At 41.4% G+C, this 21,834-nt stretch overlaps 1 long non-coding RNA gene across 1 annotated transcript; it reads left to right on the top strand.

Annotated features, from left to right (window-relative positions):
* Positions 1–15,895: 15,895 nt before the first annotated feature.
* Positions 15,896–21,551, top strand: LOC310686452. The gene is made up of 3 exons (XR_014515931.1): positions 15,896–15,945; positions 18,889–18,927; positions 20,587–21,551. It is a non-coding gene; the product is annotated as an uncharacterized lncRNA (long non-coding RNA).
* Positions 21,552–21,834: the final 283 nt, after the last annotated feature.

Below are 21,834 nucleotides of genomic sequence, written 5' to 3'. Positions count from 1 at the left end.
TTGCTTTGACCATCATTGTTTCTTCTTCTTTGTGCGTCTGTGCTGCAAAGCCACAACTCAGGACTCAGGAACGATGACAGATGATAGGCAATTTATACACTTCACACGATTCTATATTTTATTTTTCTAAGACTAGATTTACAGCAAATGAACAACTGTTGAGAAATAATTGTGGAAAGCAGACATACAGCTGCCATCTATGTTAAAGAAAATTCCATAAGATTACAAAGCATCAACTTTTTCATTATATATATAATGATGCCAAAAGAGCTATTAACGTCTGTATGGCTAATGGTGTGTACACAAATGGTTTCATTATCAAGCCTTCTTTAGCTCAATGGGCTATATCTTTTCTGAGGAAGCTGCTGAACTCAATTGTACGAGAGAGGAGAATACATGGGCCAACTGGTGTAAAATAGGAACAGATGCAAATCTTTGTGCATCTCTACAAATAAATATGGCATTTCTTTCAAGTTGTATGGAAACAACTATCTAGGGCAGTGTCACTATTTTAAGGGTAATTTTAGCCATGTTGTTGTTTAGTCGTTTAGTTGTGTCCGATTCTTCGTGACCCCATGGACCAGAGCATGCCAGGCACTCCTGTCTTCCACTGCCTCCCGCAGTTTGGTCAAACTCATGCTGGTAGCTTTGAGAACACTGTCCAACCATCTCGTCCTCTGTTGTCCCCTTCTTCTTGTGCCCTCCATCTTTCCCAACATCAGGGTCTTTTCCAGAGAGTCTTCTCTTCTCATGAGGTGGCCAAAGTATTGGAGCCTCAGCTTCAGGATCTGTCCTTCCAGTGAGCACTCAGGGCTGATTTCCTTAAGAATGGAGAGGTTTGATCTTCTTGCAGTCCATGGGACTCTCAAGAGTCTCCTCCAGCACCATAATTCAAAAGCATCAATTCTTCGGTGATCAGCCTTCTTTATTGTCCAGCTCTCACTTTCATACATCACTACTGGGATAACCATAGCTTTAACTATACGGACCTTTGTTGGCAAGGTGATGTCTCTGCTTTTTAAGATGCTGTCTAGGTTTGTCACTGCTTTTCTCTCAAGAAGCAGGCGTCTTTTAATTTCGTGACTGCTGTTACCATCTGCAGTGATCATGGAGCCCAAGAAAGTAAAATCTCTCACTGCCTCCATTTCTTCCCCTTCTATTTCCCAGGAAGTGATGGGCCCATAGATTGGCCCAATGTGGGGCAAGCTAAAAACGAGGTTGGTGGTGTAATGTGGCTTGCTTTATTGCAGAAAATGCACAAACCTGTTCATGGTAACTAGCTTATCAGCTCTTTCTTCTATAAACTCATGGGAACACTGTTGTCCTCTACCACAAATCTGCCGGTCAAATTCTTTGGTCAAAAAAATTGTGCACATAAACCTTTCCCACCTGGATTCATCCTGTGTAGAGCAGATCCTGGACATTGGACAACAGATGGAAAGCAAGACCTCTGGGGTTTCACTTTTACTTCATCTACTATTCCCCCCCCCTGGCATCCCCACAGTGCCCTGATACAGTTTAAGTTTATACACTATTTTATGGGTGGGAATACATCTGTGTTCAAACCATACTTAACAATATTTCAAAACCTAAAGCAAACAACAATTTTACCATCAGCAAAAATGTACCATGGCAGGGGAATCTGAATTCTACCAGCCAGCACTAAACTTGATCCCACCTAAAAGCCTGGGCAAAGTGTCGTAGCTGGAATGATAATGGTGTTGGTTCATGATGTATTTCAGAGGGGAAGTTTATAGGGACGAGGTCACCACAGATGTCACTTTTCCATGCACACCATGTACCGCATAGCTCATTTGGCGACAGGTGAACGTGCAAAGCCTCCTCTGTTGTGCATAATGCGCAGGCAGGTTGGCATGGGAGGATGTTTGGGACTACAATTCCCATCACCCCTAGCTAACAGGACCAGTGGTCAGGGATGGTGGGAACTGTAGTCCCAAACATCTGGAGGGCCGGAGTTTGCCTATGCCTGATCCAGAGCTTTGTATGTTACCAAAAGCACCACTAATCCAGCTCAGAAGATAATTGGCCACCTGCGCTATTCTTTCAAAATGGAAGTCACATTTTTAAATTCTCATCTTGGCTACTGCATTTCACATCAGTTGCAACCTTCAGACCATTTTCAAGGGTAGCCCTGTGTAAAGCATATCAGAATAGTCCATTAATCTAGGGTCCAATGAAGTTGAATTGTAGGAGATCTAGGACAGACAAAAGAGAAGTATGTCTTCACATAGCATATTGTTAAGCTATGACACTTGCTACCATATGATAGTGATAGCTGCTAACTTTCAGCATCTCTAAAGGATGATTAAACAAATATATGGAAGATTAGGCTATCAATGACTAGTAGGCATGATGGCTATATATTACCTCTGAATATCAGTTGCTGGGGAGCCTAAGTAGGAAAATGCTGTGGGCTTATTTCCTAAATGTTGGCTTCCCATAGACCAGCCTTTCTCAACCTGTGGGTCCCCAGATGTTGTTGAACTACAACTCTCATCCCCCCTAGCTAGCAAGGCCAAAGCTCAGGGATGATGGGAGTTGTAGTCCAACAACATCTAGGGATCCACGGGTTGAGAACCGCTGCCATAGGCAGATATTTGGCCATTGGGGGAACATGGCACTAGACTAGATCAACCTTTGGTCTCATCCATCAGGACACTTCTTAAATTTTTTTAAAAAAGATATTTATTAAAAGTTTAATAGTTACAGAAAAAAGAAGAAAGAAACAGTAAAAAGTTCACAATACAACAAAAATAAAGAGGGAAAAAATACAGCAAAACAACAAGCAAAAACATTTTAAAAACACATCCAATATCTCCATATCTCTACCTTTCATTTACTTGTATCATTGACCTCCTCACACCTCCCTTTTTTGTATTCTTGTTCAATTAGCTATTTCAGCAAATCCTTTCCATCTTTCTCAATTTTTGTTCTATAATTTATCTTAACACAATCTGACCTTAAATTTTACACTTTGGCCCATTAACAATCTATTTTAACTTAGTTCTTTATAACATTTCTGCTAAAACCATGTAACTTCATTCCAGCATCCTTCTAACATTCATTAATTTTACAATATTTCTGTAAATATACTTTGAATTTTTTCCAATCTTCTTCCACCGACTCTTCTCCCTGGTCTCGGATTCTGCCAGTCAGTGACTACCTGTCTCTGTGCCTTGTCCATATTTGTAGACACCACACCATTCATATCTCCCATCAAAATCATATTGTAATCCATATAGTCCATCAGAGTCTCATGTAACTTCTTAAAAAATTCTGATTTTCCTTCATTTGGTGCATAAATACCTACTATCAAGAATTTTTCTCCTTGCGTTTGAATTTCATTGCAACAGGCAGAAATGACTGGCAGAATCCGGGACCTGGGAGAAGAGACAGTGGAAGAGGACTGGAAAAAGTTCAAGGACTATTTGCAAAAGCATTGTAAATTGTATGAATGTTAAGATGATGCAGGATAGAAGATAATCTGGCATTAGTAACTTAGTGGAAAGATGTATGAAAATAAGCGAACTATAAGAACAAGGTTGAAATTTTGATTAATATTATGTCAAATTTAAATATCTAAATATTTGATAATAAAATTTAAAATTGGAGACATAATATTTGAAAAATACAAAATAAGATTTGAAAGAAGGTGAAGCACTGCTGAATATAACTTTATAAATGGGAACACAGGAAAGGGAGATGTGAGGAAGTCCGAAAGGAAGGTTATGGAAATTTGGTTTTTTGAATTCTAATTATGCTGTATTTTATCTGTTTTGTGTTTACTTTTTTTCTATGTTGGTGATGGTGTTTTATGTGTTTGGTGATGTATTGTTTAAAACTTTTAATAAATATTTTATAAAAAAAAAATGAATTTCAATTGCAACGAATCTTCCTTGATCATCTTTAAATATAAATTTTGGTGATAGGCTCTCCTTTCCATAGAGGACCACTCCTCTTTTTTTTACTTTATCCGATGAAATAAATTCTTGGCCTAATCTTTTATTATTCAATAACTTCCTGTGTAGCCTTGTCACATGTGTTTCTTGTAAACAAATCAAGTCCAAATGCTCTTTTTTCAATAAATGAAATACTCTCCGCCTTTTTTTCAGGGGAGTTCAGTCCGTTCCAATTCCAACTCAAGACCTGCAGCGCCATCATGTGGTTACTTTGGTACCCCCCCAACTGCCCCCAAAGCTTGCTCCTCTTCTGTTGGTAGCGGTGTTGGCACATTCACTGGGGGGTCCAATCCAAAGGATAATGTCGATATGTCCAACGTTCCTCTGTTTGGTGATCTTCTCTCCAATGCTCTTTGCTCTCATCCTCTATCTGGTGATCTTCTGTCCAATACTGTTGGCTCTTTTCCAATTCCCTTCTGCAGATCTTCTTTGTATTTAAACAGAAACTTTATTTTATCTTCTACTGATCTTATTTTTATTTTCCTTCCTTTAAAGCTGAAGGATAGACCTTGAGGAAATTCCCACCTGAAGATGATTTTGTTCCTTCTCACAGCGCAACCAAATCTCTAAAATTGGACCTAAGGTCCAGAAGATGTTTTGGGATGTCTTTAAATATTTCCACTCTTGACTGTTGTATTACCAAAGTCTTCTCGTAATGCCAGCCCAAAACTTTATCTCTCTCTTCTTTAGATCGGAGGGTAATCAAACAGTCTCTTATTCTGTTCTTCTCCTTCTTCCCTCCTCTTCCAAGTCTGAAGGCCCTCACTTCTTAAATTTTTTAAATAAATAAATAAGGAAATATGCATTCCGCAGAATTGTTTGTCTACAAAAAAAGAGCTAGGCACTGATCTCTCACTGTTGTGGCTTAGTAATTCTTCTGATTTGCTAGTGGGAATCAGCTACATTATATAAATTGGCATCTGTACCGAGTAAGAAAAGCAGCAGGTGGGAATAAGCTACCCATCCATCATTTTGGTACCATGCCTAATATCATTGTCTAGCCATTAAAGCTGTTTGACAAGCAAACAATATGATAGCGGCACTTTCAAAGCAGAATTTTCAAAGTGCATGAGCAATATCTGGTAGTGGAAAAATCAGATTCAGAAATATATAGCAGAATCAAGAAAGGTCTTAGGAAAGACCCAGGAAAACTGTCTATGCAACTAGTATTTTAAAATGACCTTGCAATAATTTAAGAATATTTATATAAAGCCCTTAATAAATGTGGACTGAGACGAAAGTGTCGGGGAACACTATTCATAATGGAGATGCATTTTTATTTCCTTTCTGTATAGCACAGAATGAAATGCAGTTTATTTTCAGGTCTCTTCTTTTTTTGAACACCAGGAACATTCAGTAAATGCTGGTAGTTATGAAGAACACACATTGCCAGACTATTATCAGAGGACTCAGTGAACTACTGTTACAAAGGCTACTGCATTGATGGGTTCAAATTGGCTGCTCCTATTGATTCGAAGAAGGAGACGAGGCTTACAAATGATATGTATTAGTGTCAATTGTATTGATAACACGAATAGCAGAACAACTAGGTCACTGATCTTCTGCATTTCAGTAGTTCCTAATGTGAAGTTTTTTAGCATCTTCAGCTGAGGATTCCTTGAGAAGAATTTTAACCCTCCATTGTATGACATTTCTGTGGCTATCAAACCAGGAGTGAAAATAACCAGATTCACTACCTTTTGAATCTGGAAAGTGCTGATTTTAAATGGATTTATTCTTGCTAAAGGCAGTGTGATTATGTTGTCAGTTTCGGGGGAATGGCCTTGCAGGCCAGTTTAGACCCTCCAGGGAGGGTGGGGGCAAGATTAGCCCATGGGCTGGGGGTTCTTTACACCTGTTCTAAATCAAAGAAAGTAGCCTGGTTGTGGATCACATAGTCCTAATCTAACGGTCTTTGGTTGAACTAATTGAAGTACAACTGAAAAACTGGTATGCTTCCTCTACCATGGAGAGCCCTAAGCTGAAGTAATGAGGGGTTAGGACCAGTTCATATGTTACTGGAACAGACTGCCTGGGGTGGTGGTGGGTGGGGCTGGGTGATATCTGGTTTTCAGAATATACTGATATATCACGATGCCTGAAATAAGGATGGAGCTATGTAGAGGCATTGACTGGCTTCACGGGTTTTCCCAAATTGTGATTTTTGCATAGCACAGACACCCCCCACACCCCCTCCACACCCCATAATTCAAAATATATTGCCAGGTCAAAAATTTTGAAACACGATATGGACTTCAGCCTGGTTTATATGTTGTAGTTGCATATTCCTGCATTGAAGAGGATGAGGACAAATCTAGAATTAGTTGGATCTGCTTATCATTGTCTCCAGCTACTGTTGGTCCCCCCAACTTCTGCCCTACTAGTCCCACTGAGAACCAGTCACCATTTGTCCTGCTGATGTGTCTCCATGGGTGCTATGAAGGGCAGTGATAATTGGAAGAGATGATATTCCCATATGAATATTTCAAACGAAAATTTTACATATTTGCATTATCATATGATAATGATATATCACAACAGTTTGCAACAACGCAATAACATAAAACCCACAAATAGGCCCACAAAAAAAGTTTAAAATAAGTTAAAAACAAACTTCAAAAGACCATTGTGGAGGATGTACTCATAATTGCCAGCCTAGGCCTGGCAGAGCAGAAAGGTTTTCAGCAGGCATTTAAAAATTGGTACAGAAGGTGTCTTTGCCAGTGTGAGGGGGCAAGGTGTCTCTGGCTGAAAAGAACCACAGACTGCAGTTTTAGTTTAAGACTGAGAAAGACATAAGAAGCTGAGCCCGGGCCCTGAGAATGTCTGAAAGTGCTTGGAGATCTGATGTGTGAATGGCAGACTTGGACTGCCAGCTGGAGTGTTTAGGCTTTGTCTCCATTTATGCTCAACCTGTATATTTGTAAATATTACAAAAGCCATTACGTTCTGAGTCACCTCTTTCTACTGGGAACAAAACCCAGGGAAAGCACAGCACCCCAGAACTTCTCATTGCTAGGAGAAGTGGGGGTGAGCCTAACAATATTTGTGCACATAGTCTTCATTTGGAAATAACATATTTTATTGGAACAAATAGGGAACTTGCCCCACAGTTTTAAAGGTAGGCAAAAAAAAAATATCCAGAAGGCTGTAATGAAACACAAATGTCTCTGCTTTAAAATTCAGCAATATAGCTTCCTCAAGATGTAATCTCCTTCTGGTAGGCAATCCCTGCACATTTATGGCTCTTAGCTTGGCTACTTTTTATTCACTGTGTGTTGCCAGAATGAAGAATCATTTGGAGATGGTCTGCTGATTGTAGAAGTCAAGGTAATAGCGGGGAAACACATCAAGTCGATGCATCTGCAACTACTGATCTCTTTCTATATTAGGAGCTGCATTGTTTACAGCATTTCTTAGCACCTGAAGTGTTCTTCTCATTTTATCTGTCACTGGAGGAGAAGATACATCCTTGTCTCTTCCACTGGATTTTCATCCTTATGATGCAAATGAAGCAGGCAGCACATCAGCCCGTCTAACCTAATCCCAAGAAAAAAGTGAATTACTTGGAGGTGAAGACCACCAAGTAACATAGGGTTGTTGTTGTTGTTCTTGCTTTGTTAAGGCTTACATTTAGTCCCTTGACTTAATGCCCCATCATTGTTGTTGTTTAGTCGTTTAGTCGTGTCCGACTCTTCGTGACCCCATGGACCAGAGCACGCCAGGCACTCCTGTCTTCCTCTGCCTCCCGCAGTTTGGTCAAGCTCATGCTGGTAGCTTCAAGAACACTGTCCAACCATCTCGTCCTCTGTCGTCCCCTTCTCCTTGTGCCCTCCATCTTTCCCAACATCAGGATCTTTTCCAGGGAGTCTTCTCTTCTCATGAGGTGGCCAAAGTATTGGAGCCTCAGCTTCAGGATCTGTCCTTCCAGTGAGCACTCAGGGCTGACTTCCTTCAGAATGGATAGGTTTGATCTTCTTGCAGTCCATGGGACTCTCAAGAATCTCCTCCAGCTCCATAATTCAAAAGCATCAATTCTTTGGCGATCAGCCTTCTTTATGGTCCAGCTCTCACTTCCATACGTCACTACTGGGAAAACCATAGCTTTAATATTATTTCAAAATATTTAGAAGAGGGTGGAAGTGATGTCATGTTATACCTTTAAAAGTGATGGGGTTTGGTGGAGATGATGTAGACATGACTTCTCCCACCCTGTTAGTCTTCTAGTCTCCTAGCACATCCTCTTCTCATTGCTGCAGCATTCAGAACACAGCATACTCATTATTTTTAAAGGCAGGAGGAACAGCATCTCACTTGGGCCACAGGCCATCCCACCAACATATGGCAAAGCAGGAAATTATTTTTGCAGGAGGGTTAAGGTAGAACTCCATTTTACTGTATAACTCAGGGACAGGGAACCTGTGGTTTCCAGCAACCAGCCCAGAACTTGTTAGGCTCCAACTCCCATCACCCCCAACCAGTCTCCATGCAGGCACTTTTAGAGTCATGGCTTCCCCCTAAGAATCCTAAGAATGGTAGTCTCTTAAGGGTGCTGAGAGTTAGGATACCCCCACAGAGCTGCACTTCCCAGCATCCGTAACAAACTACAGTTCCCATGATGCTTTGGGGCAACCCCTGGCTGTGAAAGTTGTAGAAGAGTGCTTTAAATATATGATGTGCAACCAGAAGGCCCTTTCAGGGCAGTAGTGGTGGAAGAGCTGTCGAAGCTGCTGCTTGTCGCAGTGGTAGAGGCTGGTGTGTAGGAGCCAGGAAATCTCCTTCCTGCAGAGGTGCTGCCTGGTTTCATGAGATCCTAGACATCTTAATTACAACCAATCAGAGGGTGGCTCTGCCTGTCATTGGCTCTGGCTCCACCCACTTTTGGTCTCTATGCCTTCCATCTTTCCAGCCCCAATGCGCACCAGCCAGTGGCGTAGCGTGGGTTGTCAGCACCCGGGGCAAGGCAAGTAATTTGCGCCCCCTAACCCGTGGATTTGCACCCCCTAATCCGTGATTTGCACCCCCTAATCCGTGGATTTGCGCCCCCTAACCCTAACCCCCAGATGTTGCGCCCGGTGCGGCCGGCCCCCCCTGCACCCCCCACGCTACGCCACTGGCACCAGCCCACACTGTTGTAAAGGCAAAGTAATACCTACGTGTGTATATATTCAAAATGCCTGTTAACATGAACCAGTCTTTGTTGTGATCTTCCATATTATACTGAAACAAATGGGATTTGGTTCCAAGAAAAAATGGTTTAGGATCAGGTTGGTTGTGTTATAATATGCATCCTCTTTCAGTGTATTAAAGAGTTTGAAGTGCTTAAAAAGTAATAGTCATCATGTGTTCTTGCCTTTTAAACAAAGATGTTACAGTGACGAGGCTCTTTGTCTCCATTCCGTAGAGGATTATGGTACTGAAAAGGCATTATATAAAGACAAGCTTTCCTCTGAATTCTTGAGAAACAACGTTTATATGTTAGAAGTGTTATGGTTATTATTGCAAGAGATAATAAACATTTGGCATTTAATGCATAAAATTATGATGAAAACAAACAGCAGTCCTATATCTATTTATTTCCCGGTGATGAAGTGTGATCTAAATTAGGATCACCATTAAAAATACATAATAAGTTGCAACCATTAGAAAGGGGAACAACAGATGGCTTATTACTTAAAATCCTATTTCACAAATGAAACTGTTTGTATTAAAAGGCACTAATTGCAACCCCTTAACATTATTTTGCTGTAAAAAAATAAATGTGTTAAAGTTGCAATCTTGTTAACTGTATCTGCAGAGATGAATAAGATTAAAAAATGAAAGGTATGCAGAAAGCTTCAAAATGTTGTCTTTTCTTGCTGCAAAATGAAAGATAATGAAAAATTCTAAAGTAATGAGTTGTAATTCTACATAAAACCAGCCCACTGATTTACTGAATAGTACATTTGTCTTGGGTGCTAGCTGGATGCTTGGCATCTGCTGGGTGTCCAAGCTATTCTTGCCTAAATTGGTAAAGGCAGCTGCATTAAAGTAAGTAGGGGACAGGAGGGGCAGGGTTGTTATGCAAGAGGGTGATTTGGGGCCAAGAGGAAGTGTGTGTGTTGTGGGATGGATGGAACTCAACACTTTTGACTCTTTCTAGGGTTCTTTGATAGCTAATGCTGATCCTACGTTTAAGTATTAATTCAGAATACGGCAGGACTTGCCGATCAGAAGGTCGGCGGTTCGAATCCCCGCGATGGGGTGAGCTCCCGTTGCTCAGTCCCTGCTCCTGCCAACCTAGCAGTTCAAAAGCATGTCAAAGTGCAAGTAGATAATTAGGTACCATTCCAGCGGGAAGGTAAACGGCATTTCTGTGCGCTGCTCTGGTTCGCCAGAAGCGGCTTAGTCATGCTGGCCACATGACCCGGAAGCTGTACGCCGGCTCCCTTGGCCAATAAAGCGAGATGAGCGCCGCAACCCCAGAGTCGGTCACGACTGGACCTAATGGTCAGGGGTCCCTTTACCTTTAATAGAAGTAATGACTGCAAATAAATCAATATTTGTGTGTATAAATTTGCCTCTATTTCATTTTCTGAAAAACAAACAATAGCATGACATAGCACCTCTTCCCCCAAAGATATTTGTACAACAACTCCAAAGATATTTATATGAACAAAACATTTTTAAATGACCCTGCCCCAACCATAGTTCATTAGCTGGCTGGCAAAAACCAGGAAGCATATCTCGGTTAGTCCCATCAACCACCATTGGTGATGTATCATTTGCCAACTGGGCCAAGTATGGCAGTGGGAGCCTGCGCAACTGGTTGAGATCTAGAAGCAGCTGGAAAGACAAACTTGCATTCAGAAAAAAAAACCTGGTGTTAAAACACACACACATAAGAAGAGCCAGTGGCTCATTGTCAGGAGTTCAGCCTACACTCGAGTAGGACCCTGGCAGAGACACATGCCCGACTGGCATGTTGCCTCCCTCCTGGTTGATCGTTTGGGAGCTTCATAAGCTTTCTTCAGCCCGAACATCACAGCGACCGATGCCAACCGACACCGGCACACTTAGGGATCTGCAGAGTTTGTGCAGTTGCATAACAGATCTCAGCAACTCAGCATTTTGGCTAATCTACTTTATTTATATATAAACACACACTGAACACTGCAACATGGCTCCCTCTCTCTCTCTAGCATCAGACAGCAAAGAGAAAAAGAACAAAGGACAATAGTCCCACTTCACGGAACACAGTAACACAAACATCCTGTGTCCGTCACTTCCCACTTTGTGGAGTCAAAACATACACTGTCATGTGATAGACAAAAATCCCATGACTGCAATCACGGAGCAGGAATTCTAGTCCAGCATCCTCTGCGCACAGTGGCCACCAGATGCCCATGGAAACCCTCAAGCAAGACCTAAGCCCAAGAGCACGCTCTCCTCCTGAGGTTTCCAGCAACTAGTATCCAGAAGTCTTCATCCTTAATTGCAAGACTGCTGATAAATTCTGTGGGGTCCAGTTGCAGCACATGTATTTGTAGGATCCGCCTGGTGTTTCTAAAGACGTATTTCAGAGCTTGACTGAAATCCCAGAAGACCAAACAGGGCCAAAGTACCAGTAGGCCTTCCTGAAGCTTCCTGCCCCTCAGCTGATACTGCCAGGCATGCAATGGGACCTAGAGGTCTCCGCATCTCGGTTGACTGTGCTACTCCCAGGTGATTTAAGATTTCTGACTCCTAAATCAATACTGAGGCTGATCCATCTATCCCTATTAAGTACAGCATTTGCTTACATTCATCCCTTGTTACTCTTTACCTCTGTCATCCTTCGCCTTTCCTCTCTCTGTCAGTCTTGAGTTTGTGGCTGGGATCTGTCTAAATTTTGATGATTCCCTAAAGCTCCTTGTACACAGATAGCACTAAACAACTATTTGCTTGTATCCAACAGTGAGCCAGCAGGAAACACTTCTGTTTATACAAGGTGTAACTTTTGGGGTTTTGCTAGCTTCCTTATCTACCACAGCACTTGGCATCATTTTCTATACTGTTCCAGAGTACCCTCAGAAGCAGATTTTGGGGGATATGGTAGACTATACTGCATAGGAAAATTCATCACGAGCAAACAGAATTGCTTTCCACTAGTGCAAAGCTACTGTTGAATGCAATCCATTATTATTATATTATTGTATCATAAAAAAATAGACAAGATGCATTTATTTATACCTAGTCATCCAACCACCACAGGACAAAAGTTTCACATTATGGAAGTATTACAAGGTAACATCAGTAGATGTTAACTCAGACCTAAGAAAATTACAGCATAAACCAAGTGCTAAATTGCTCCAGCAGGTGACAACACAGGAAAAAACACAACCTTAAGTCTTTTAACATAAAATAAAATGGATATCTATATCTAAGAGAGTTTCTCTCAGAAAACAGGTCATTCATGCTGCCTTTTAATGCAATGCTAACACTTTTACTTGTCTGAAAAAAGTGGGTAGATTGCATTTGTGCATTTGCATTGAATGCTTTGCTAGAAGTAAACCTGAGGAGAAACACCGTAATGTGGTGCAGGCCTCTGGAGTAAAATAGAAACTCGCCGTTTTCACATTCTATATATTTTCCAATTGCTGTTATTATATATACACCTTAATGTGGAAGTAATGTTGTTTTATTAGGCGCGCCTTCCAACAACTGAATACAAATTTCAATAGGCTGAGATCTTTTGTTGACGAAGCCAAGTGTGTGATATGTAAAATCTTGTTCCTGGGATGTTCTATTGGCATATGGAATTTGGTATGATCTACACTGAGCCACTCTTCTATCATTTTAATAAAAACAGTACTCATTTTTCTCTGGTAATTTCCATATGCTTCTCAGATACTATATGGGCTCCATCTGGTAAGTAATTGAACACCTGAAAGTTCTTGTTACTTGGTAATTAAAGATTTTTTTGGTACTTGAATCAATGAGGTGTCTGGCACTGAAGGACTGTGGATTCAACTCCTATTGAGCTGAAGTTTCAAGTAAATGTCCTGTTATTGATATAGCGTTCAGTTGTTCTGATATGGATGGCTGATTTCTTGCCACTTAATTATTTTTCTACGTGTTCTAAAAGATTATTTGTTAGCTGACAGTTAAAACTGGCAAACAATGACTGCTTATGACATGAAGTGAGGTGTTGTTTAGTGAGCCAATTGAGTTTCCAAAATGCTTATGGAATCTCAATTATACAAACAAGAAGATGATTTCATTTTTGCACGAAATTGAGCTACAGTAAATAAAATACAAGGATGGAGATAGCCCTGGTGAGCCTGTTAACACTCTAATAGTGAAATAATTGCAACCAGAGAATAACACCATCCGCATCTATGCAGGGTCTTGATCTCATGCCTCCTTGACTAATCATATTAACAGCTTGATGGAAATAACAGTCAAAACTTTATTTATATAGTTACTTGTTTTTATTGGCATTGTGAGAGATTGGAGGGTCCAGGTTTGGTTGGTTGTGCTTGGTTGGTTGCAGTATGTTTTGTGGGGGGTTGTTGTGTCAGGTTAGCCATAATGATTCATATGTTGTTGTGGGGATAGGTCATTGTCCTGTTGTGCTGTGTATGTGATAAGGGGAAACACACTGGGGTGAAGATGTCCTTCGTTGCTTGTCCCCATGCTAGTTTAAGTTCGTTGGTTAATTTTTCTAGAAATGGCACAACATGATTGTTCCAAAGGGTATTCTTGTGCTTTTTCCAAAGAAAACATGGCTGCCCCACTGGCCAGCAACTCTCAAACAGAGTCCCTTGCTCCTCATGATGCCTCTTGTTAGAATTACATTAACACCTCTTGGTGTTTTTGCATCTAAGAATGTAACACCTATAGCTCCCAAGGAAAGAAAACATTGTGATTAAATTCCATTGTGCTTCTGTGACGGAAGAGTCTCACTTTCTCATTTTTCGTGTTATACACAGGAAGGGCCTATCTCATCGGTTGAGCATCTGCTTTGCATGCAGAAGATACCATATTCAGTCCCCTGAATCTCTAGGTTGGGCTGGAAGAGAGCCCCGTCTGAAGCCTAGAGAGCCACTGCCAGTCAGTGTAGACCATACTGGGGTAGATGGACCAATGGTCTGACTCTAGTTGTAGAAGGAAGCCCATAGTGAGACTCCAAGTGAACTTATTTTTGAAGGACAGCCTTGATGTGGGGTGACGGTGAAGTGGGTACCTGGCTCTGGTAAATCATTGACATGAACTTGCTTTGTTTATATGAGCTATTAGAATTCACACTCCTCCCCAGTGCATCTCTAATCCAAATTACTGGTTGAGGAGTGTCCGAGGAGTGCAGGCATCTTGTCTCCAATGCACATGCCTGGAGATGCATCCATGCGAACCTCAAGGCACTATGCTGTGCCCCGGTAATGATGAGACTCATTTTGAACTGTTGTGCAAATTGCAGAGATTTCACACGTCCACATAATGTGTAGACTGAGCTCTCGGTAACACATACAAAAGCAGTTCATATTTTTCTAGGGTAGCGGAACTTTAACAGAAATAGTAGCTCCCTTCTCTGTGTTTCAGTCAGTGCCATGTATTTATTCATGAAAACATGTAAAGAAGACAGGCAAGCTTAAGAATGGTGCTATGTAGAAGAGCATAGAGTCAGAAGAATATCCTCTTTTCCTTCTGTTGGGAGTTAAGGGGCACTGTTATTTTACTGTGTGCCCAGGGGACCTAAGAACATGTTGCCATGCAACAGAAATCACTTGGTGAGAGGCCTGACACGGCTCCCAGCATGCCAGAGGGCACACACATTTTATGTTTAAATGGCCAAATATAATTAGTAGCATTTATATAATATGTCCTACCTATCCCAGGGGAGTGCTACCTTGTCCTCTGCATAGATCACCGTTATATAGTAGCAGCAGCAGTAATGTTGTGAGTTTGGGGTGTTAACCTGGGTGCCAGACCCCTCTAATCCCTGGATCCAGTAAGTGTTAAAATCTAATCAAGGCTTCTAATTTTTGGAACAGTCAGGCTAGCCTCCTGATGAGATGTAAGGAGCACAAAGGAAGGGCTCTGTCGGAGACTGCAAATGGCTGGGGCTCCTCCCTCAACTCACATATAGCGAGACAGACAAAAATCAGAGTTTAGACTTGGAGAAGAAGCAGTGATGTGACTTAGAAGCAAAGCAGCAAGCTGGAGAGAGAGTCAGGGGAACACCTGAGAGCAACATTTGATTTCTGTTTGAATCAAAGGCTGTGGCTATGGGAGGAACAAGACCCTTTTAGGGTGTTGTTCCTGTGAACCCCTCCATCATGGGTTCAGGTTGTATATATGTGTAAACAAACCATATATCATAATGATACCTCAGTCTCCATTGTGTCTTATTCCCAAAAGGAAACATGAATCTGAAGTAAACTTCTGAAACTTCCCTGGAGTTTCACATCACTCTGAGATTGGAGTGGTGTGCCATGGTAATAATAATGTTTTAGTTTTAGATTTTTCTTGGTTGGTTTTAATGTATGTTGCTTATTTATTGCTGTTTAGTTGCTTTGAGTTGCTTTTGTGAAAAAAGGAACTATTAAGTTTAATTAATTAATTAATTAATTGATTGATTGATAATATTTTCCGAATCATCTTTTAAATGAATCTCTGGGCAATTTACAAACATACCTCAAAGTAACTAAAATTAGTTTTTAAAACAGTACAAAAAAGAACAACAGTGCAAAAATAAACTTCTATAGTAGAGACCTTTTCATCATGCTGGAAGAGCCTGTCAAAACAGGAATGTATTCAATTGTTTCCAGAAAGTGCAAATAATGAGCACCTGTCATATCTCAACAGGGATGCTGTTCCATAAAACAAGAGGCAGCCATGTTGAACACCCTTTTTCAACTTTCTGTGGAGCAGCATCCTGATATTTTAGAGGTATGGGGGGGGGAGGAGACACGAGTTGCTTTGGAGTACCGATTTCCTGGTTGAGGTGAGATTTGAATATGGAACTTCCTTTCTTTTTAAAAAGAGTTCTGTTTAAACAAGAGAAATGAAAAAGAAATGAAAAAGATTGTATTGGTATTACACAGTGCAATACAGTATATCAGACAAAACCTCTTACAACAGAGGGGCTAGAAAGCAATAAATAAACATCCGAATGCAAAAAAAGATCAGTCCAGAGATGTAGAAACAATATGAACGTACTTATAGGAAAAAGGTGGGGGCATATAATAATCAAATTTATTTATATGAATCTCACCATGTAAACAATAAAATATATGACTAACCCTCACATATTCAAGGGAGAGAGACATAGAAAATAGGAGTTGTTATATCAACCAAAACCTTTGGAAAGGCCTCAGGGGCAATTGACCATGCTCCTCATTGTTGACAAACATAATCAAATTGTACCAAATGGAAAAAGATCTCTCTTTTAATTTGACCCATTGAGACCCTTAGCTTATACGTTGGCTTTTTCTAGAAGTGCCATTTCCCAAAATATAGAACACTAGTATGTAAAAATAAGCATTAGCAGGGTATCTGCAAAACCGGGCTATCATAGTTTAACTACTGTAAGTAAATGGACGGTCGATTCTTTATTATTAAGTTTTTCTTCTGTTCCTTCAAATAACCTCGTAGTGCAAGCTGTTGGGCCAGTGCTGTATGAAGACTGACCTGTAATCGTATTTATTTCCCGAAATACAATGGACAAGAACTGCTTAACCTTATCACACTTCCACCAAAGGTGGAAGTAAGTTCCAACAACCTTCCATGTTGACAGCAAGAAGCATTTGCTAACGAGCCACTGTTCATTCCATCTGAACCTGACCGTACTGCAGTAAGTTTAAGCTATGGTTTATTGAAAGAAACCACCAAGATCCTGGTTTGTGTCAATAAACCACAGCTTAAACTAACTGCAGTTGCTAGTTCAGAATGATAGCCAATTTAAACCAGGAAGCTAATGTTTCCAGTCTCCTCATGGCCATGCAAGAGGAGGAGAGAGGAACAAGTTCATTTCCAATAACATAAACATGGACTATGTCTGGACATTTACTCTGTATTCACTGCACTCTCACCACTGGTTTGGGAAGCAGTATAGATATGACATTGGGATGCAGGTGGCACTGTCGTATAAACCACAGAGCCTAGGACTTGTCGATCAGAAGGTCGGCAGTTCGAATCCCCGCGACGGGGTGAGCTCCCGTTGCTCGGTCCCTGCTCCTGCCAACCTAGCAGTTCGAAAGCACGTCAAAGTGCAAGTAGATAAATAGATACCGCTCCAGCAGGAAGGTAAACAGCGTTTCTGTGTGCTGCTCTGGTTTGCCAGAAGCAGCTTAGTCATGCTGGCCACATGACCCGGAAGCTGTACGCCGGCTCCCTTGGCCAATAAAGCGAGATGAGCGCCACAACCCCAGAGTCGGCCACGACTGGACCTAACGGTCAGGGGTCCCTTTACCTTTACCTTTATAGATATGACATTAGCTATCTTGTATCTATCCTGTTATTTCTTATAAAATGCTGCATTTTGATGGGTTTGCCCCCAAATCCACTTTGATCCACCTCATGGAAAAGAATGACCCGTGACACCAGCCACGGTATTAACATCTGAACTTAGCCCATGCTGGTTTGCAAAGTCCTCCTTCATCACTGGACTGTTCAGAATCAGCTTTTAGGCTAAGATATATATCATGGCAGCAGATCCGATATCATGGATAGATTTGTTTGCAACAGTGAAACACATATATATTCCTAAACAATAGCCAGGGTTGTGGATCTGGCTTTATAATATGTGTTCTCTCAGCAACTTCCATTGCTATCAGTCACCGAAAGTTACTGACTCCAATTAAACTCGGTGCGCATATCACTTCAAAGAGAGAATGAAAGCCAGAAATCTTTTCTCTGTAGTTTTCTTTCATGCTGATGCTACAGAATCAAGATTGGCGATTCTTTGCAAGAATCCCCATACCAAAATAGTAGCAACTTGAAAAGTGTATCTGTTTATGAAATCCAATTTGCTATGGCATCTTAAAATGGCATCTGCATGGCAAGTTCTTATCCCCTTCTGCAGTAATGTTTAGGCACCATCCTTGTGTGGTCCAGAGAGCTCTTTAATAGTGGATTGCTTCAACTAGACCACTAACAGTCCTTTGAACACAGGCTGTTCTCGATTAAGGAGGACACATGGTCACCTTAGGCCACTACTTCTTAGGATCTTCACCTGCGCAGCCCATCTCTAGATTACTCTAGAGTTACATCTCTAGAATTACGGAAGCAACAAATGGCAGGCTGATCCCATCTCCTCTGTGATTGTTAAGCAGCGCAAGCCAATCGCTGCCAGAGGCTTCCTGCTTGCTACCGCCAAACCCCTTAGCGTGCTGCAATAAAGATATTAAAATAGCAGATGCAAAACAGTTTTAAAGGCACCAAAGCAATTAAAAATAGATCGGCATCCAAAGCTAAAATTGCACAGCCATCCAGCACTGATGTCCCAGGAGAGCTGACTGCTGGCTCACACCCTCCCTCACGGGGAATGTATTGGAAAGGTTTTTGCATCTTCTGTAGCACCATTCTAGCTAGATCATTGTAACTCTGAGTGGCAAAAGAGAGAAAATGAATAGGCACAGAGCAAATGAAAGCTGGAAAACAGAGCATCTATATTAACATGGAAATGCATGATTACTTCTTGATTACTACTATTCTGCCTACTTTTAAATTACCCAATCAATTAGGATGCTTGGGGGGGGGGGGAACGAACTATGAAGAATGTACTTTCGCTAATGCTGTTAAAAGTAAATGGGATTTTTTTTAACAGTATCAGATATAGTTATATTTTAATTACTTACAAAAATAGATAAGTAGCCATTTTATATCTGCATTCTTGATTTAATCTTACAATGGTTGCATTTTTTTATTTTTTTTACAATACTCATAGGAAAATGTTCCTAGTTACATGAGACATAATACATAGAAGGTAAGCAAACATTGTCTACACTTTAATTACAGAGCTAAAATAATTGGAATCTTTAAGGACATCAGAAGGATACTAATTCTTAATTCTTTTGGGAAAGGCACTAATATTCTGAGACCAGTGTCCTGCTCTTGAAGAATCAGTGTGGTGTAATGGTTAGAGTGTTGGACTAGTATCTGTGAGACCAGGGTTTGCAGCTGCACTCTGCCATGAAGCTCACTAGGTCACCTTAGGTCAGTTATCTTTGTCTAGCTTGCCTCACAGGGTTGCTGTGAGATTAAAGTTGGGAGAGAACCATGTACTCCAAGTATCTAAAGTAGGATGTTGTTGTTGTTGGCATCCATCAGTCTTGAGAGACTATGGAGTGCACCCAGGGGTGAAGTCAAACTGCTGCATTAGTAGCACTGATGTGATCTCCCCAGGGCGCAAGCCTGGGAGGTGTGCATATCAGCCTGGCTGATATGGTCCAAAGAAAAGCAGAGCAATACGCATAGCTGTCAACTTTCAGATTTGAAAAAAAGGGATCAGCAGCCTCGAAAATAAGGGACCAGCAGCCTCACCTGTCCCAGGGACAGTCTACGGGATATCTAACAATCCGGGATAGGAGTGGGAAGCAGCGGGAAACGGCGTTGGAATAAGGGAATTTCCCGCAAAAAAAGGGAAGGTTAACAGCTATGGCAATACGTTTGGCACCAACTTGGCTCCAGGAGTTGCCAGAAAGAGGCATACAAGGTGCAATCTCACCGACTTAGGGACTCGGCTCTGGGTTTGTGTAGGGTTCACTCCTTAACCTTTTTTTCTCCTGAAGACATCTTGCAAAGCAGCAGATGTTTAGGGTCAGAGTTTTCCTTCTCCTGGATGGTAGGATACAACTGTACAAAAATGTCCTACCACACCTTTACCACACCCAAATAACACTTCCCAGCTTCACAAATCATGAGCTCAGTCAGGATTTCCCATACCTGGGTGTCCAGCTGTTTATGGACTACATTTCCCATCATCCCTGGCTAGCTAGCTAGGAATGATGGGAATTGTCATCCAAAAACAGCTGGAGCCCCAAGTTTGGGAAACCCTGAGCTAGATGAATCAAGGGCAGCTTCCTATGTTCCAATGGGATGTTAAAGGGATCAGGCTGCAATCTATTAAGCATTACGATGCAGAAGGGCTGTAGCTCAGTGGCAGAGCAACTACTTTTCAGGCAAAAAGTCCCAGGTTCACTCTTCATCATCTCCAGGTAGTGCTGTAAATGTCCCCTGCCCAAAACCATGGAAAGCCACTGCCAGTGTGCATACATGATACTGAGCTTGGTGTGTAGTATTCCTTGGGCTTAGGGAAGGTACGCACTGTGTGAACAAACCTTGCAGTGTGTCTACCTTGAGAGAGGTAGACCACCTTAATAGAGAGCCAGTGTGGTGTAGTGGTTAAGAGCAGTAGACTCGTAATCTGGGGAACCGGGTTCGCTTCCCCGCTCCTCCACTTGCAGCTGCTGGGTGACCTTGGGCTAGTCACACTTCTCTGAAGTCTCTTAGCCTCACTCACCTCACAGAGTGTTTGTTGTGGAGGAGGAAGGGAAAGGAGAATGTTAGCCGCTTTGAGACTCCTTCGGGTAGTGATAAAGCGGGATATCAAATCCAAACTCTTCTTCTTCTCTTCTAATACCAGGAAGCAGCAGGAGTCAGGAAAACATCGACAGCTGTATTTATTTGTGAGCAGCAGCTCAGCAGCTCAGCAAAGCAAACAGGACTTGCTACATAGGTTCTAGCCTGTTCCCACTGTACTATGGAGGGGGCCACAGCCAGGAAGAAGAGGGGAGTATTTGTTACAGATCCGGCGTGTCTCTTAAGAGACAGGCCAGACTCACTACAAGGTGAACATTCACTACAATGATCTGACTTAATTTAAGACAGCTTCCTATATTTTCGTTCATGTTCCTGGCACTCCCAAATTAAGGGAAGGTTTATAAATATCCTGCCTCCATGCATTGTTGTTCCGATCTGACTCAGGGATGCGCTCTGTGCATTTTTTTAAAAACCCCAACCATTGCTTCAAGCAACACATTAAAAGTTATGTGTAGTCGTTAGGCTCTAAATAATTTCCATCTTTTAAAATATGCTGGTGCTGCAATCACTGTGCTCAGTCTACAAAAGTCAGTGACTACCAACCTTCATGTATAAAAAACCCCATCTCCCTGCTGCTCTATCAAAACACACCCATGTACACACAAAACAGGATAGAAACCGGAGTTTTCGTCAGTCTGATATGGACTAGAGTAGTTGATGCAATCACCCAGGTATTGTGTTGCAGGGCATGAAAGGTTTCCCTTCAATAAAACTCCAGAAATCCTGGGGAAAAGGATGTAAATTAAAGCAAGAACTCAAATGTCATGTAGTGTGTGGCTCAGAGAAGCATAATGATGTTTGAGTTATCAGAAAATTCTTCACGTTAAATATTCAACACAGTGTCTACATGCAAGACTTCGAGCAGTGGGGAGAGGAAAAATAGTGTGAGGAAGGTAAATATCTTGCTAGATTTGAGAAACTGACACAGCCGTGACTCCGCTGCCGAATGTAATTCAAAGAATATTAATCCTCTCCAGCTCTTCCATCTTTTATGAAGCTTACAACAGCAGGCAGGAAAAAAGGGACGGGAATAAAGTTAAAAAATTGATAAGCATTAAAAATGTAGACTGCAAATGAACACAGATAATAGTAGCAGCAGATGCTCAGTTTCTGGTCAACAGCCAGTCTATCCTGATCTCTCTCCGCCTCTCTTTCAGAGTGTCTCCATCTATAGCTTGCAATTTGCTTTCCTATTTGGTCTAATGTGAGCAGTGCAGGAAAGATAATTTCACTCTCATTTTCCTCTCCCAAATATTGAACTAGATATAGTTTAGGGATGCAGTTTGGATTT

Source organism: Podarcis liolepis (assembly GCF_965112155.1).
Source record: "Podarcis liolepis genome assembly, chromosome: 9".
NCBI classification, from domain to species: Eukaryota; Metazoa; Chordata; class Lepidosauria; order Squamata; family Lacertidae; genus Podarcis; species Podarcis liolepis.
The sequence above is the reverse complement of the archived record's forward strand: the minus strand, read 5'-3'. Positions and strand labels throughout refer to the sequence as shown.